Source organism: Ursus americanus, unplaced genomic scaffold (genome assembly GCF_024610735.1).
Source record: "Ursus americanus isolate L20-20 unplaced genomic scaffold, mUrsAme1.1.p SCAF_132, whole genome shotgun sequence".
Classification (NCBI taxonomy): Eukaryota; Metazoa; Chordata; class Mammalia; order Carnivora; family Ursidae; genus Ursus; species Ursus americanus.
This window is the reverse complement of record NW_028273714.1, coordinates 290,638-311,067: the sequence shown is the minus strand read 5'-3', so window position 1 is coordinate 311,067 and position 20,430 is coordinate 290,638. Positions and strand designations below refer to the sequence as shown.

Here is a 20,430-nt window from a genome sequence, read left to right as displayed (position 1 = left end):
GCTGAAGAAAAATGGCACACCTAAGAGGATCCACAATGGACATCAGGATCTCAGCTGAAACTCCTACGGGCTCTAGTGAACTGAAAATAAGCAGGGTTTTTTTGTTTTGTTTTTTGTTTTGTTTTGCTTTGTTGTTGTTGTTGTTGTTTTTATCCCAGAGATCATTTGCAAACCTGGTTATGGGTGAGAAGTCAAAATTATATGTTTAGCTAGTGAAGCAGGCCATTGATGGTGGACATAAAAATAGGCCAAAGTTGAAAGATTTTTATAGCTATAGTAATAAAATTAAAGATCCAAGGGGCCTCAACATATAGTTTATTCTCCCCTCAAAGCTTTTTCCTGCTTCTAAACATGTGAAAAGCAGAAGATTCAACCAAAAGAGATTCTTAACTATAGGAAACAAAACTGAGGGGCAACTGGGTGATGGGCACTAAGGAGGGAACTTGATGTAATATACAACTTGGTGTTATATACAACTGTTGAACCACTAAACTCTACCTCTGAAACTAGCAATACACTATAAGTTAATTAATTGATTTTAAATACATTTTTTAAATAACAAAATAAAATAAAATATAAGGAGATGACTTCCATAAAGCAGTGTGGATTTTTCAGCAGTTTCTGTGTTGTGCTTACATATCTGCCAAGAGGAAGAGTCTCAGTAAATAAAACAACTCTCATTTGAAAACCCTGAAGTGTTATGCCATAGAAACAGCAGTGAACTAAATAAATGGAACTTTATTTAAACTCTGACCAAAGCTTAATACATATCAGTTTCAGATTTAATTAAAGTGATCAGTCTCTCATTTCATACACTTAACAGAAGAAAAAGATGGATAATAATAGTATCTTACAAAAAGCATTTTAAACTGAAAGCAGGGATTCAAAAAAGGAAAAAATTGAAGAAAATAAAAAAAATTTAACTAGAAATGTCTTTCTCATTCAAGAAAAAAATATAAGATAAAAATATCTACCTATATTAAAATAGTTGAGAAAAAGAACAATGAGACATATATATGAAAATTAATTACAAAGGATATAAATATGCAAGAAAGAAAAGTATCAAAAATAAATATATTGAAGTAATTTTATGGAGAGAGAATTAAATATAAATTAAAATTTTAAGAAAATCTGTATAATAATACAGTATTTACACCAGAGTTCCAAGAAACTCACAGAACATTAAGAAGAATTAAGCATACACACATACACAAATACACCCAAACATGTGATATGAAGACTGGTTAAAAAAAAAAAAATAGGGAAAATCCTGATAGCTCAAAGGGAAAACAGACACAACTTAACAGAGTTTCTTTAGAAAATATGGAAACCATGTAACAATAGAATAACATCTTTAAAATGCTAATGGGGTTAGAGGTTCTAATTCAAGATGGCAAGGTAGGAATATTCTGAACTCACCACCTTCACAGGCACACCAAATCTTCAACTCCATATGGAAAAATTTCATCTCCAAAAAAACCCCTAAAAACTAACTGAGCAACTCCTACACACTGGGCAAAGGAGAAAAAAAAACCCTTAAAATTTGGTAGAAGCGGAGGCACAGATGCCACCCCTGGCATAGTGACCCACGATCATGAATGTATACAAACCCAGAGCAATAACACAAAGAAAGCTGGAGTGCCTATACCAACATCACAAAAATGCAGTATAAGAAAAAAAACTGTTACTAAAGACCAAGAGAGTCAATCAGTGAAGAAAATATTATAGTTATAAACATGTTCCCTAAGAACAAAGCACCAAAATCTATGAAATAAAAACTGGCAGAAGGAACAGACAAAAATAATACCTGACTTTTACCGGCTTTCAATAGTGGACAGAACAAATAGATCAGTAAGGAAATACAAAATTAAAACACTATAAATGAACTAGACCTAAAAGATATCTGTAGAACACTCTACCCAAAATAGCAAGATACATATTCTTCTCCATGCATATGTGAGGCCAAGACAGTCTAAAGAAATTGAAAAGGACTGAAATCATATGAATTATGTCTCTGAATACCATGGAATTCAATGAAAAAACAATAATAAAAGTATATTAGGGAATGTACAAACATGAGAATTAAAAAACACACTCCTAAATAACCAAAGCAGCAAAGAAAAAAAAATCTCATGGGAATTTAGAAAATATTTTAAAATGAGTAGGAATAAAAACATGACATACAAAAATTTATGAGAAACATTGAAAGCAGTATTTAGAAACTGATATCAGTAAATGTTTAAAATAGGAAAGAGGTGGCGGAGTTAAGATGGCGGAGGAGTAGGGGACCCCTTTTTCAGCCGGTCCCCTGAGTCGAGCTAGATAGGTACCAGACCAGCCTAAATAACCACGGAATCAGCCTGAGACGCAGGATGATGCATCTGGATCTCTACAAATGAACATCTCCAGCGCTGAGTATTGAGGTACGAAGAGGGGAGCTGTAAACCTTGCACAGATGTCGGAAGATAAACGGAAGGGGGAGGGAGCCACCGCGTTTGGGCGCCGGGAAGCGGCAGCCACCTGCACGGGGGAGCGGGCGGACTCACAGAGGGCACCCGCGAGAGAGCGGACTGAGACCGGTGAGTCCGGTGAGCCGAGCCCTGAACGAGCGCCACCAGGCATCTCCCGGAACACCGGAATCCCGGTGTGCTCACGGGATCCAGACTGAGACCGGGAGTTCCTGGAGCACGCGCGGGGTGGCTGGTGGCTGGTGGCTGGTGGGCCACCTGCACGGGGGAGCGGGCGGACTCGCGGTCGGCACCCTCGAAACAGCAGACTGAGACCCTGAACCGGGTGTGCGCGCCACCAGGCTTCTCCCGAAACTCCGGAATCGAGGTGTGCTCACCGGGCATAGACTGAGACCGGGAGACCCGGGAGCGGGAGCGTGCGGGGCGGCCGGTGGCTGGCGGCATTAGAAACACAAAGGACAGAGACGCGCCGGCCCTGGAAGTGAGGGCAGGGACGCCGAGTTGGTGCGCACCCCGGGACGCTGCAGGGTTGAGCAGCACCAACAGTAATAGAGTTAAAGTGGCCAGAACATCAGTGGAGAACGGGCCGCAATCCCTCTGTTCTGTGACAATGCAGCCTCTGCTGCTCTGACTCTCAGAAGAGGAATAGCCGACCGCCAGGGAAAGCCGCCAGAGAACAAAAGCCTGGAAATACCGGCTCAGAGAGTGCCCATCCCCATCCCCCCTCGCAGGGGACGCCGAGACTCTACCCAAACAGGGTTGCCTGAGTATCGGTGCGGCAGGCCCCTCCCCCAGAAGGCAGGCTGAAAAATCAAGAAGCCCACAACCCGAGGCGCCTGGGTGGCGCAGTCATTGAGCGCCTGTCTCCGGCTTAGGACGTGATCCCAGCGTTCCGGAAAGGAGTCCATCATCGGGCTCCTCCGCTGGGAGCCTGCTTCTTCCTCTCTCACTCCCCTGCTTCTGTTCCGTTCTTGCTGACTGTCTGTCTCCCTCTCTCAGATAAGTAAATAAATAAAATCTTTAAAGAAGAAGCCCACATCTCTAAGATCCCTATAAAACAAGGGGCACGGCCTGGGACCAAGTCAATAATTTTGGGCTCTGGACAACCCCACAACCTCCCCTCATTAGAATGACAAGAAGGAGAAGCCCCCCCCTCAGCAAAGAAAAGACAGTGAGTCTGTGGCCTCTGCCACAGAAGTAACGGATATGGATGTAACCAAATTATCAGAAATGGAATTCAGAGTAACAATAGTCAAGATAATGAGTAGACTTGAAAAAAATATTAAGGAAAATGTTACTGAGAATATAGAATCCCTAAGGGTGGAAATGAGAGTGAATTTGACAGAAATTAAAAATTCTATGAGCCAAATGCAGGCAAAACTAGAGGCTCTGACGGCCAGGGTCACGGAAGCAGAGGAATGGGTTAGTGAATTGGAGGATGGGTTAATAGAGGAAAAAATAAAAATAGAAGATGGTCTTAAAAAAATCCACGCCCACGAATGTTGGCTACAGGAGATTACTGACTCAACAAAATGATCCAATGTTAGAATCATAGGCATCCCCGAGGGGGTGGAGACAAACAGAAGTCTAGAAGAGATATTTGAACAAATTGTAGCTGAAAACTTCCCTAATCTAGCAAGGGAAACAAAAATTCGTGTCCAAGAGGCAGAGAGGACCCCTCCCAAGCTCAACCATGACAGACCTACACCACGTCACGTCATAGTGCATTCGCAAATATGAGATCCAAGGATACAGTGTTGAAAGCCGCCAGGGCAAAGAAATTTCTCACGTACCAAGGCAAAGGCATCAGAATTACGTCAGACCTGTCTACACAGACCTGGAATGAGAGAAAGGGTTGGGGGAGCATTTTTAAAGCTCTTTCAGAGAAAAACATGCAGCCAAGGATCCTTTATCCAGCAAGGCTGTCATTCAGAATTGATGGAGAAATAAAGACATTTCAGAATCGACAGTCACTAGCCAATTTCGTAACCACGAAACCAGCCCTACAGGAGGTATTACGGGGGGTTCTATAAAAGTAAAAAGGCCCCAAGAGTGATACAAAACAGAAAGTCACAGCCAATACAAACAAAGACTTTACTGACAACATGGCATCATTAAAAGCATATCTCTCAGTACTCAGCCTTAACATTAATGGTTTAAATTCTTGCTTTAAACGCCACAGGGTTGCAGATTGGATAAAAAGAAATGACCCATCCATTTGCTGTCTACAAGAGACTCATTTTGAACCCAAAGATGCATTCAGACTGAGAGTAAGGGGATGGAGTACCATCTTTCACGCAAATGGACCTCAAAAGAAAGCTGGGGTAGCAATTCTCGTATCAGATAAACTGGATTTTAAACTACAGACTATAGTTAGAGACGCAGAAGGGCACTATATTATTCTTAAAGGAAGTATTCAACAAGTGGATATGACAATTATAAATATATATGCCCCCAACAGGAGAGCAGCAAGATACACAAGCCAACTCTTAACCAGAATAAAGAGACATATAAATAAAAATACATTAATAGTAGGGGATCTCAACACTCCACTCTCAGAAATAGACAGAACACCCTGGCAAAAACTAAGCAAAGAATCAAAGGCTTTGAATGCCATACTCGACGAGTTGGACCTCTTAGATATATATAGAACACTACACCCCAGAACCAAAGAATACTCATTCTATTCTAATGCCCATGGAACATTTTCAAGAATAGACCATGTTCTGGGACACAAAACAGGTCTCAGCCGATACCAAACGATTGAAATTATCCCCTGCATATTCTCAGACCACAATGCTCTGAAATTGGAACTCAACCACAAGGAAAAATTTGGAAGAAACTCAAACACTTGGAGACTAAGAACCATCCTGCTCAGGAATGACTCGATAAACCAGGAAATCAAAAATCAAATTAAACAATTTATGGAGACCAATGAGAATGAAAATACAACAGTCCAAAACCTATGGGATACTGAAAAGGCAGTCCTAAGGGGGAAATACATAGCCATCCAAGCCTCACTCAAAAGAATAGAAAAATCTAAAATGCAGTTTTTATATTCTCACCTCAAGAAGCTGGACAGCAACAGAGGGACAGGCCTAATCCATGCACGAGGAAGCAGTTGACCAAAATTAAAGCTGAAATCAATCAAGCAGAAACCAGAAGTACAGTAGAGCAGATCAACAGGACTAGAAGCTGGTTCTTGGAGAGAATCAATAAAATTGACAGACCACTGGCAAGACTTATCCAAAAGAAAAGAGAAAGGACCCAGATTATTAAAATTATGAATGAAAAAGGAGAGGTCACGACGAACACCATTGAAATTGGAAGGATTATTAGAAATTTTTATCAACAGCTATATGCCAATAAACTAAGCAATCTGGAAGAGATGGAATCCTTCCTGGAAACCTATAAACTACCAAGATTGAAACAGGAAGAAATTGATTTCTTAAACAGGCCAATTAATTATGAAGAAATTGAGTCAGTGATAAACAACCTTCCAAATAACAAAACTCCAGGCCCGGACGGTTTTCCTGGGGAATTCTACCAAACATTCAAAGAAGAAATAATACCTATTCTCCTAAAGCTATTTCAAAAAATAGAAACAGAAGGAAAGCTACCAAACTCATTCTATGAAGCCAATATGACCTTGATCCCCAAACCAGGCAAAGACCCCCTCAAAAAGGAGAATTACAGACCGATTTCCCTAATGAATATGGACGCCAAAATCCTCAACAAGATACTTGCTAATAGAATCCAACAGTTCATTAAAAGGATTATCCACCACGATCAAGTGGGATTCATACCTGGGATGCAAGCGTGGTTCAATATTCGCAAATCAATCAGCGTGATACATCATATCAACAAGAAAAGACTCAAGAACCATATGATCCTCTCAATCGATGCCGAAAAATCATTTGACAAAATACAGCATCCTTTCCTGATTAAAACCCTTCAGAGTGTAGGAATAGAAGGTACATTTCTCAATCTCATAAAAGCCATCTATGAAAAGCCTACTGCAAATATTATTCTCAATGGGAAAAGCTGGAAGCCTTTCCCTTAAGATCAGGAACACGACAAGGATGCCCACTCTCACCACTATTATTCAACATAGTACTAGAAGTCCTGGCAACAGCAATCAGACAATGAAAAGGGATAAAAGGTATCCAAATCGGCAAAGAAGAAGTCAAAATGTCTCTCTTCGCAGATGACATGATACTCTATATGGAAAACCCAAAAGAAGCCACTCCCAAACTATTAGAAGTTATAGAGCAATTCAGTAACGTGGCGGGATACAAAATCAATGCTCAGAAATCAGTTGCATTTCTGTACACGAATAACGAGAACGAAGAAAGAGAAATTAGGGAATCCATCCCATTTACAATAGCACTAAAAACCATACGTTACCTTGGAATTAACTTAACCAGAGACGTAAAGGACCTTTATTCTAGAAACTACAAATCACTCTTAAAAGACATTGAGGAAGACATAAAAAGATGGAAAGATATTCCATGCTCATGGATCGGAAGAATTAACATAGTTAAAATGTCCATGCTACCCAGAGCATTCTACACTTTCAATGCTATCCCGATCAAAATACCGAGAACGTTTTTCAAAGAACTGGAACAAATAGTCCTTAAATTTGTATGGAAACAGAAAAGACCCCGAATCTCCAAGGAACTGTTGAAAAAGAAAAACAAAGCTGGGGGCATCACAATGCCAGATTTCGAGCTGTACTACAAAGCTGTGATCACAAAGACAGCATGGTACTGGCACAAAAACAGACACATAGACCAATGGAACAGAATAGAGAGCCCAGAAATGGACCCTCAGCTCTTTGGGCAACTAATATTTGATAAAGCAGGAAAAAACATCCGGTGGGAAAAAGACAGTCTCTTCAATAAATGGTGCTGGGAAAATTGGACAGCTACATGCAAAAGAATGAAACTTGACCACTCTCTCACACCATACACAAAAATAAACTCCAAATGGATGAACGACCTCGATGTGAGACAGGAATCCATCAAAATTCTAGAGGAGAACATAGGCAGCAACCTCTATGACATCGGCCAAAGCAACCTTTTTCATGATACATCCCCAAAGGCAAGAGAAACAAAAGATAAAATGAATTTATGGGACTTCATCAAGATTAAAAGTTTCTGCACAGCCAAAGAAACAGTCAGAAAAACTAAGAGGCAGCCCACGGAATGGGAGAAGATATTTGCAAATGAAACTACAGATAAAGGACTGGTATCCAAGATCTACAAAGAACTTCTCAAACTCAATACACGAGAAACAAATAAACAAATCAAAAAATGGGCAGAAGATATGAACAGACACTTTTCCAATGAAGACATACAAATGTCTAACAGACACATGAAAAAATGTTCAAAATCATTAGCCATCAAGGAAATTCAAATCAAAACCACACTGAGATACCACCTTACGCCAGTTAGAATGGCAAAAATAGACAAGGCAAGAAACAACAATTGTTGGAGAGGATGTGGAGAAAGGGGATCCCTCCTACATTGTTGGTGGGAATGCAAGTTGGTACAGCCACTCTGGAAAACAGTGTGGAGTTCCCTTAAAAAGTTAAAAATTGAGCTACCCTATGATCCAGCCATTGCACTACTGGGTGTTTACCCCAAAGATACAGACGTAGTGAAGAGAAGGGCCATATGCACCCCAATGTTCATAGCAGCAATGTCCACAATAGCTACATTGTGGAAGGAGCCGAGATGCCCTGCAACAGATGACTGGATTAAGAAGTTGTGGTCCATATATACAATGGAATATTACTCAGCAATCAGAAAGAACGAGTTCTCAACATTTGCTACAACATGGACGGCACTGGAGGAGAAAATGCTAAGTGAAATAAGTCAAGCAGAGAAAGACAACTATCATATGATTTCTCTCATCTATGGAACATAAGAACTAGAATGATCAGTAGGGGAAGAAAGGGATAAAGAAAGGGGGGGGTAATCAGAAGGGGGAATGAAACATGAGAGACTATGGACTATGAGAAACAAACTGAGGGCTACAGAGGGGAGGGGGTGGGGGAATGGGATAGGCCGGTGATGGGTAGTAAGGAGGGCACATATTGCATGGTGCACTGGGTGTTATACACAACTAATGAATCATTGAGCCTTACATCGAAAACCGGGGATGTACTGTATGGTGACTAACATAATATATCATTATTTAAAAAAATAATAATAATAAAAAATAAAAATAAAAAATAAAAACAACAAAAAAAATAAAATAGGAAAGAATATTTCAAATTAATAACCTAGAATTCCATCTTAAGATACTAAAAAAAAATTCTGAGCATAAAGTAAACAGAAAGAAATAAAAGGATTATAGCAGAAAACAATAAAATAAAAAATAGACAAATGACAGAGAAAAATCAATGAAACCAAAATTTTGTTCTTTGAAAAGATCAACAATGCTGACGAATTTGAATTATTAAATCAGGAAATTGCCTGCAATGAAAAGGCTGAGTGCAGATGACTTCAATGGTAAATTCTCCAAAATTCTCAGACAATTAATACAATATGTTACTGATTCTTCCCAAAAATATGGGTAAGGAATTCTTTTGCATCATACAGTGCAACTTATTAAAACAACTCAAGCCATTTCAAAAAAGAAAATAAAGATTAGAACAATATCTCTCACAAATATAGACATAAAAATTTCAAAAAATCTACAGAATTTAAAAAACAAAACAAACAAACATGGTAGGTGGGGGAAGAGAGAAAAACAAAGAAGCAGACCCTTAACTATAGAAAACAAACTGATGGCTACCAGAGGAGAGGTGGGTGGGTGGATGGGTTAAATAGGTGATGGGGATTAAGGAGCACACTTGCTATGATGAGCACTGGTTGTTGCATGGAAATGTTGAGTCATTTTATTGTACACCTGAAACTAATAATTAACTGTACTAATTAACTGAAATTGAAATAAAAACTTTAAAAAAATCTATAGATTAATGCCCTTTATGGGTAGTGATTTTAAAAACGTCAACAAAATGCTAGTAAACTGAATTCTAAAGCATATTAAAAGCATTATACTTCAGGGTTCCTCAGTGGCTCAGTCAGTTAGGTGTCTGCTCAGGTCATGATACCAGGGTCCTGAGATTGAGCCCCATGTCAGAGAGACTGCTTCTCCTTCTCTCTCTGCCAACTCCCCCTGGTTGTGCTCTATCTCTCTCAAATAAAAAAATAAAAGCTTTAAAAATTTTTTTAAAATAAAAAATAAAATAAAAGCATTACACTTCATTTACCAAGTGAGATTTATTCCTAGAATTCAAGGATGATTCAACATACAAAAAAAGTCAATATTATACACCAAAATAACAGTTATTATAAAGGGGGTAAAACAATAATCTTGTCAATTGATGCAAAAAAAAAGCATATGAAAAATCCAATACATTTTAATGATAAAAACATTAAGTAGAAGAAGAAGGAAAGTCCTTCAATATAATAAAGACTATCTATAAAAACACAATTAACATAATACTCTATGGTGAAAAATTTAAACATTTTCCTGTAATGACAAGGAGCAACACAAGGATGTAAGATTTTGTCACTTATTTAATGTAGTAGAAGTCCTAATCTAGAGCAAGAGGCAAGTAAAAGAAATAATAGGCACCTAAATTGGAACAGAAAAAGTAAAATTATCTCTGTTCACAGTTGCCATGATTTCATATATACAGAAAACCCTAAGGATTTTAAACACACACACACACACACACACACACACACACACACACACAAACAAATTCAGCAAAGTTTTGGGATACAAAATTAATAACACATGAAAATCAATTGTAATTTTATACATCAGCAATTGAAAATCCCAAAACGAAATTAAGTAAACAATTTTATTTATCAATGTATCAAAAAGAAAAAAAATCTTATAAGTGAAATTAACCACAGAAATAAAATTTGTAAAATGAAACCCACAAAATGTTGCAAAGAAAATTAAAGAAAACACACCAAAAAATGGAAAGTTATCCCATGTTTATGGCTTGGAAGACAAACTATTAAGATGGCAATCTCACCCAAAGTGATCTACAGCTCCAAAGCAAACCTTATCAAAATACCAACATATCTCCGCAGAAATAAAAAAAAATCCATCTGAAAATCTGTATGGAATATCAAGGGCCTCAAATAGAAAAAAAAAAATCTTGAAAATGGAGAACAAACTTGGAGGTCTCATACTTACTGATTCAAAAACTTACCACAAAAGCTACAATATCAAAACAATGTATATTGGCATACTAGAATTAAAGACAGATATACACACCAATAGAATAAAATAGAGACCCCAGAAGTAAATCCTTTCATATATGTCTAATAATTTTTGATAAGGATACCCAAACCACTCAGTTGGAAAGGACAGTCTTTTCAACAATTTGTGTTAAGAATATTGGATATACACATGCAAAAGAATGAAGTTAAACACTTACTTACATGATATTCTAAAAATAACACAAAATGGATTAGATACATAAATGTAAGAGCTACAATTAGAAAATACTTTTTAAAAAATGATGGCGATTAAGGAGTGCACTTGTTTAGATGAGTACTGGTGTTGTATGCAAGTGTTGAATCACTAAATTGTACACCTGAAACTAATATTACACTGTAGGTTAACTGGATTTTAATTAAAAACTTTAAAATCTTTTTTTGTGTGTGTGTATAGTTGACATACAGTGTTACATTACTTTCAGGTATACAACATAGTGATTCAACTTCTTTATGCATTATGCTAAAAACTATAAAACTCTTAGAAGAAAATACAGAGGAAAAACGTTTTGACATTGGATTTGGCAATTGTTTCTTGGATATGATGCCAAAAGCATAGGCAACAAAAGAAAATATAGATCAAAAATTTAAAAACATTTGTACCTGAAAATCAACAGTGAAGTTACTTCAATGGATATGTAGTATCAGTTTAGAAAATTAAAAAAAATTCTGGGGATGGATGATGGTAATGTTTGTAAAGTAATGTGAATACACTTAATGGCACTGAACTGTACACTTAAAAATGGTAAAAATGATTTCATGTCATGTATTTTTTTCACAATAAAAAGAAATTTTCAAGTATATACCAACAATCCATCGATATAAAAAAAGGATAATACAAAAAGCCTACAGCAAATATCATTCTCAATGGGGAAAAGCTGAAAGCCTTTCCCTTAAGATCAGGAACACGACAAGGATGCCCACTCTCACCATTATTGTTCAACATAGTATCAGAAGTCCTAGCAACAGCAATCAGACAACAAAAAAGAATAAAAGGTATTCAAAGTTGCAAAGAAGAAGTCAAACTCTTTCTCTTCGCAGACGACATGATACTTCATATGGAAAACCCAAAAGACTCCACCCCCAAATTACTAGAATTTATAGAGCAATTCAATAATGTGGCAGGATACAAAATCAAAGCTCAGAAATCAGTTGCATTTCTATACACAATGAGACTGAAGAAAGAGAAATTAGGGAATTGATTCCATTTACAATAGCCCCAAAAATCATAAGATATCATGGAATAACTTAACCTGAGAGGTAAAGGATCTATACTCTAGAAAGTACAGAACACTGATGAAAGAAATTGAAGAAGAAACAAAAAGATGGAAAAACATTCCATGCTCATGGATTGGAAGAATAAACATAGTTAAAATGTCCCTGCTACCCAGAGCAATCTACAATTTCAATGCCATCGGGATCAAAATACCAATGACATTTTTCAAAGAGCTGGAACAAACAATCCTAAAATTTGTGTGGAGCCAGAAGAGACCCCAAATCACCAAGGAAATGTTGAAAAAGAAAAACAAAGCTGGGGGCATCACCTTGCCTGATTTCAAGCTATACTACAAAGCTGTGATCACAAAGACAGCATGGTACTGACACAAAAACAGACACATAGACCAATGGAACAGAATAGAGACTCCAGAAATGGACCCTCGGGCCTGTCCACTAATCTTTGACAAAGCAGGAAAAAACATCCAGTGGAAAAAGGACAGTCTCTTCAATAAATGGTGCTGGGAAAATGGGACAGCTATATACAAAAGAATGAAACTTGACCACTCTCTCACACCATACATAAAGGTAAATTACAAATGGATGAAAGACCTCAATGTGAGACAGGAATCCATCAAAATCATAGAGGAGAACATAGCCTGTAACCTCTTCGACATCGGCCACAGCAACTTCTTTCATGACATGTCTCCAGAGGCAAGAGAAACAAAAGAAAAAATGAACTTGTGGGACTTCATCAAGATAAAACATTTCTGCACAGAGAAGGAAACAGTCATGAAAACAAAGAAGTAACCCACAGAATGGGAGAAGATATTTGCAAATGAAACTACAGATAAAAGGCAGTTACCCAAGATCTATAGAGAACTTCTCAAACTCAATACACGAGAAACAAATAAACAAATCAAAAAATGGGCAGAAGATATGAACAGACATTTTTCCAATGAAGACATACAAATGGCTAACAGACACATGAAAACATGTTCAAAATCATTAGCCATCAGGGAAATTTAAATCAAAACCACATTGAGATACCACCTTACGTGGGTTAGAATGGAAAAATTGACAAGGCAAGAAACAACAAATGTTGGAGAGGATGTGGAGGAAGGGGAACCCTCTTACACTGTTGGTGGGAATGCAAGTTGGTACAGCCACTTTGGAAAACAGTGTGGAGGTCCCTTAAAAAGTTAAAAATAGAGCTACCCTTTGACCCAGCAATTGCACTACTGGGTATTTACCCCAAAGATACAGAAGTAGTGAAGAGAAGGGCCATATGCACCCCAATGTTCATAGCAGCATTGTCCATGACAGCTAAACTGTGGAGGGAGCCAAGATGCCCTTCAACAGATGAATGGATAAAGAAGATGTGGTCCATAATACAATGGAGTATTACTCAGCCATCAGAAAGAACGATTACCCAACATTTGCAGCAACATGGACAGCACCGGAGGAGATTATGCTAAGTGAAATAGGTCAAGCAGAGAAAGACAATTATCATATGGTTTCACTAATTTATGGAACATAAGAAAGAGCAGGGAGATCGGTAGGAGAAGGAAGGGAAGAATGAAGGGGGGGTAAACAGAAGGGGGAATGAAGCCTGAGAGACTATGGACTCTGGGAAACAAACTGAGGTCTTCAGAGGGGAGAGGGGTGGGGGATTGGGATAGGCTGGTGATGGGTATTAAGGAGGGCACGTATCGCATGGAGCACTGGGTGTTATACACAAACAATGAATCATGGAACACTACATCAAAAACTAATGATGTACTGTGTGGTGACTAACATAACATAATAAAAAATTAAAAAAAAAATGATAACACACCATGGCCAAGTTGTATTTTTTCCAGAAATGCGAGGCTGGAAATTAATTATTGTAATGTACTATATCAATAAACTAAAGGACAAAAAAAATGATCATTGCAACAAACACAGAAATGGACAAGAAAAATCTAGCATTCAACTCTTGATTTAAAAAAAAAAAAACTTTGCAAAGTGGCTAACAGAAGTGGAACTTCCTTAACCTAATAAGGAGGATTATGAAAAACCATAGTTAACATCATCCTTAATAATGAGAAACTCAATGCTCAACCCCTAAGATAGGGAACAAGTCAGAATATATGCCCTGAGTACTTCCACTCAATATTGTACTGGAAGTACTACTCAGGAAAAATAGCCAAGAAGAAAAAACAAAAGGCATATAGATTGTAAATTAAGAAATTAAAATATATCCATTTCCTAAGACATTTTCTGATATATAGAAATTCTAGGAATCCACAAAACATGCTTACTAGAATTAATAAAGAATTTTAGCAAGGTTGCAAGATAAAGGTTCAATATTCAAAATCAACTGATATCTACACACTAGCAATGAACAATGAAATTTGAAAAAAATCCTATTTATAATAACATCAAAAAGAATATCAAGAGATATATTTAACAGAAGTATAGAGCTTGTATACTGATAATTACAAAACTATAAAATATTTAGTTAAAATTAAGTAAGATACAAATATTGGAAAAACATTGCGTGTCTGTGGATTGGTAACCTTATTATAGTTGATGTAATATTACACCTCAAATTGATGTACAAATTCAACACAAAATTACTGTCAAAATTCCACAGCTGACTTTTTTGCAGAAATTGACAAGTTGATTCTGAAATTCAAGAAATGCAAGAGACCTAGGATATCCAAAATAACCTTAAAAAGAAAAAAAAAGTGGATTGCTCGCATCCCTGGTTTCTAAACTACAAAGCTACAGTAATCAAGACAGTGTGCTACTGACATAAGTATATATATGTGTAGATCAATGGAGTAGAACTGATGGTCCAGAAATAAACCCTTAAACTTTTACAATCAAGTGATTTTTCAGCAGAGATGCCAAGTCCATTAAATGGGGGAGTAATCATCTGTTCAACAGTGATGCTGAAACAATTGGGTACCCACACGCTAAAGAATTAAGTTGGAACCATTTTTCACACCATATACAAACTAACTCAAAATGGATTCTAGACCCAAATTTAAGAGGAAAACATATAAAACTCCCAGAAAAAAGGGGGGGGGAGTAAATCAGCACCTTGGATTAAGCAATGCTTTCTTGTTTATAACACCCAAATCACAAGCAGACACACACAAAAATAGATAATTTGAACCTCATGAGAATTAAAACTTTGCATTTCAAAGGTGGCTATCAGAAAAGGGATGACATAATCTACACAAAGAAATAAAAGATTTGCAAAACATGAATTTAGCAATAAACTGAATACAGATTAAATAAAAACTATTACAGCTCAATAATTAAAAAGACAACCCAATTAAAAAAAATAGCTGACTAGGATGTAAACAGATATCTCTCCAAACAAGACATTCGAATGGTCAATAAGCACATGAAAAGATGCTCATCATTAGTCTTCAGGTAAATGCAAATCAAAGCCACAAGATACCACTTCACACTCATTAGGTCATCGACAGAATAACATGGATATCAATTCAACTAAAATTAATGTAGGAGTTAATTTATTAATCTGGTCTTAAGTTCGTATGGAGAAGAACCATGTCAACACGTATGAAGAAGATACAAAAGCCTAAGATGACTTATCTTTGAGATCTTAAAATAATTATACATGGAGAGAAATTAAAATACTGTAAGATTGGCAAGGTGAAGAAACATGACCGGGAGCATGAGAAACATTCACATTTTTAGGTTTAAAAACAACCAACCAGCCAAGCACACACTTAATTTTTAGCAGATAACTGCATTGCAGTGTATTTGAGAGTATTAAGTTGGGGCCGTAAAGGTGATCATCAATATGCTATAATATTAAACTGGATATGCATCAAACAACACACACACAATCACATACACCCTCTCCCTCCCTCCCCTAGCCTCAGGCAACTATTAATTTACTTTCTGTCTTTATATATTGGCCTATTCTGTAAGCTAAATATAGGTGGAATCAGAATCTGTTGGGTCTTTTGTGACCAGCTTTCTTAGCTTAGCATAGGTTTTCAGAATCTATTCACATTTAGCAAATATCATCACTTCATTCATTTTTTTAAATTAAATAATATTCTGCATTTTGTTCACTCATTCATCAGTTGATGGACATTTGGGTTGTTTCTACATTTTGGTTATTATGAATAATGGTATGATGCAAATTTCTATTTAAGGTTTTGTGGGGACGTATTTTCAGTTCTTTTGGGTATATATACTGAGGGTTAAACTGCTATGTTCAAGATTTTGAGGAACTTCCAACTTGCTTTCTAAAGCAGCTGTACTATTTCATATCTAGCAATGCATGAGTTTGGATCTTGCCATATCCTCACAAACATTGCTGTTGTCTTTGAATTATGGCTATCCTAGTGAATGTGAACAAGTATCATACTGTGGTCTTAATTTCCATTTCCTTAATGACTAATGATCTTGAGCATCTTTCATGTGATTTGCCATTTCTATGTCTTTTTTTCCCCGGAAATGTCTATTCAATTTTTTTTCCTTATTTGTTAAACTACATTGTCTTTTTATTGTTGAGTTGAATGTTTCTTATGTATTCTGTATATGTCCATTATTAAAAATATGGTTCACAAATATATTCTCCCATTCCTTGAGCTGCCTTTTCACTTTCTTGGTGATTTTCTTTGAAGAACAAAAGTTCTTTAAATTTTTGAAGTCCAAATGATTCCTTTTTCATCACCTCTGCTTTGGGTGTCTTATCTAAGAAAACATTGCTTAATGCAAGGTCACTAAGATTTATGCCTATGTTTTCCTCTAAAAGCTTTGTAGTTTTAGCTCTTACATTTAGGTCTACAATATAAGTTAATTTTTGTGTTTGGTGTGAGGTAGGGTTTCAAATTCATTCTTTTCCTGTGAATGTACACTTGTTCAAGCACATTTATTGAAAATATTTAAAGGGTATATTTGCTCATTACAGAATGCTAGGTGGGCAGTTATTTTCTTTTTAGCACTTAAGAAGTGTCTTTACTTTGTCATCTGGCTTCTGTAATTGTTGACAAGAAATCTGACTCACACTTACTTTAAAAGTTATTGTTTCTCCCACTTTAGCTGTTTTGTTTTCATCTTTTCTTTTTTTTTGTAGTAGTTTTACTATGATGTCTTTATGTGTTTTTTCTTCAAAGACATTCTTGAGATTCTTAGAGCATCATGAATTTGTGGGAATACCTTTCATTTTGAAAATTATTGGTTCTTATCTCTTTAAATATTGCTACTTTCCATTCTCTATTTTATCTTTTAATTGACTCTGAGTTAGGCGTATTGAGTAAGGTAGATGATCACTAAAATCTAATCAGGCAATTAAATGGGCCAAGGCTGATGTACAGTCTTACTCTTTTTTTTTATTATTTTAATGTTTTTTTATTATATTATATTAGTCACCATACAGTACATCCCTGGTTTCTGATGTAAAGTTCGATGATTCATTAGTTGCGTATAACACCCAGTGCACCATGCAATACGTGCCCTCCTTACTACCCATCACCAGCCTATCCCATTCCCCCACCCCTCTCCCCTCTGAAGCCCTCAGTTTGTTTCTCAGAGTCCATAGTCTCTCATGCTTCATTCCCCCTTCTGATTACCCGCCCTTTCTTTATTCCTTTCTTCCCCTACCGATCTTCCTAGTTCTTATGTTCCATAGATGAGAGAAATCATATGATAATCGTCTTTCTCTGCTTGTGTACAGTCTTATTCTGGATCTGCTTTATTATCTTAGGTGTGACCCTTGTAAGCTACTGATTGATAGCCTTGTCAATATTTGTTTTCACTGTAAGTCTGCCTGAGATAAATTCTTGCCATTTAGAGAATCTCAGAACAGCTTCCTAGTCTACTAACATAGGCACTTCAAAATGTAGTGAAATCTTTTAGAAGACTAAGGTTTTCTGGTGGCAAGCCTCTTCCACCATTTGGTCTTTGATTATCGTGTGACTGCAGGGAAGTTCATAATGCCTTTTTAATGTTTTTAACCTAATTGACCAAATTGCTGAGCAGCTTCAGAGCTCCAAAAATGCCTCATGGAAAAAATTTTCTATGGTTTTGACAGTCCCCTTAAATTTCAACTGCTAAAATTTGCTATTTTTTTCTTTCTAATAAAAGATCTCTGCCTAATCCAAACCTGATCTCCAAATTTCAAAATCTCCAAATGTCTCTAGGAAAAAAATTGCCTAACAGTGGTCCCCTAAAATATGCAAGCTTTCTCTCCTGTCATGGTTTAAACAATTAGCTGTCTTTGGTTTCACTGTAGTCTAATGCCTTTTAAAATATCATCAATAGGGTGCCTGAGTATCTCAGTCGTTAAGAATCTGCCTTTTGTCCAGGTCCTGATCCCAGAGTCCTGGGATCGAGCCCCACATCAGGCTCCTCCACTGGAAGCCTGCTTCTTCTTCTCCCACTCCCCCTGCTTGTGTTCCCTCTCTCACTGCCTCTCTGTCAAATAAGTAAATAAAATATTTAAAAATTAATAAATAAAATAAAATATCATCAATAAAATGTATCTTAATTTTTCTAGTTATTTTCCCACAGTTACATCCATCACTACTTGCTACACCCTTTCTCTAAACTTAATATTTAGTACAGGTTTTATATTTAATGTAATTGCTAAATATTTAAATGTAAATAAGCTGTCTTAGTATTTATTGTCCTATTCTATGTTCTTTTTTAACTTTGTTCTTGTCTTCTTTGGAATTAATCAAGTATCGTTATTGTTTTTGTTTTTCTCCTTTATGAGCTTGTAGTTTCACATTATTTTATTATTATTATTGTAGCTGTCTTAAATTACAAAATGAATACTTGACATGCCAATATTTAATTTCACTTTGCGCTACATTTTGTTGGAATGATTGAGTTTTGTTTCAGGTTTTTTTTTTTCTTGGCGAAACTATATTTTTCTATTTTTATTCTTCTAGGGATTAACATTTTTGACATATTAATAACTCCATTTCATACTGTTCTTTATATTCTAAAATATGTATACTTTGAGAGATATGTATCTTAGAAAAAAATGAATTTTACTAATTTCTATGATGATTTATTCTTCTTGCTTAATTCTTCTATCTCCTGGTTTAGTTTCCCTTTTTTTTGGATATCATTCACAACCAATTCTTATAGAAATAAATTTGGAAAGCAAATTATAGGAGTTCAAATGTGTGCTTTCATATACTTTTTGTTTGTTTGTTTGTTTCTACCTATTTAACATTGGGTGAAATTTGCAATTCTATCTGCCAGCTTAAACAGAAGTTCTACCTTTTCAATGATCTAACCAATATGCTTATTTTTACATTTTAACCAGTATACCTTTCAAATCAAGATTTTCTTTTCCTTTCTCTTTCTCTATTTATCTATATGTATGTATAGATAGATACAGATAGGCAGATGATATAGATGAAAAGATAGAGATGCTAGTGATGGATAAGAGATAGGTAGGGATAGATGATAGAAAGAAAGAAAGAAAGAAAAAGAAAGAAAGAAGAAAGAAAGAAAGAAAGAAAGAAAGAAAGAAAGAAAGAAAGAAAGAGAAAGAAAGGAAGGAAGGAAGGAAGGAAGGAAGGAAGGAAGGAAGGAAGAAAGAAAGAAAGAAAGAAAGAAAGAAAGAAAGAAAGAAAGAAAGAAAGAAAGAAAGAAAGATGATAGATGATAGATAGATATAGATAGATGATAGATAGATAGATAGATAGATAGATAGATAGATAGATAGATAGATAGATAGATAGATAGATGATAGATAGATAGATAGATAGATAGATAGATTAGATAGCTAGCTGGATAGATAGATGATAGAGATATCTTTCTTCAAAACTTCCTTGTGGTTCAAATCACCCAGTTCCTTGGGAGAGCATTTTAGCATTATATAAGTTTCTTTCCTTGTATTTTGTGTTGCCTTTCTTCAAACCAATAGTCAGTCCATGTTATTGTATGTTTATTTTGGGAGTTGATAATCACTTTGCAACTCCCTTTTTACACAGAAATTAGAAATTAGAGTAGGCATTTACCTGTTACCATTGAGAAAATGTTGACCTACCCGGCTATTTATATGAGTATCCTGAATATTTCCTCTGTCAATTGCTCTTGCTTCTTCTGATATAGACATGCCATGCTGCTGCTCTTGCTGCTGTCTCCATCTTCTTCAGCAAATGATTCTGTGTGTATTTTGTACATGGTTTTCCTTTTTGTTTTCAACCTTGGTGCACATCATCTTTTAATGATTTCATAGTTAGTGGATCTTCATGACCCCTTTTTCGGATTTTCATAAACTATCCTTGTAGTTCCCTGGTGTGAATGTGTGTATCTGGCTGTGTGTATCTGCATGTGTGATTTAAATTGTACTCATATGCCAACTTACATATGACATTTAATGTCCATAGCCATATGTATTTATATTTACTAAGAAAACTGTGCATATGGAGTGAAAGAGGGAA

The 20,430-nt window shown here is 36.3% G+C and overlaps 1 protein-coding gene across 2 annotated transcripts in view; it reads right to left on the bottom strand.

The window, feature by feature from the left end:
* LOC148106697 (disintegrin and metalloproteinase domain-containing protein 2-like) overlaps window positions 1–20,430 on the bottom strand; it is a 123,141-nt gene that overhangs the window by 42,735 nt on the left and 59,976 nt on the right. The window lies entirely within an intron of this gene.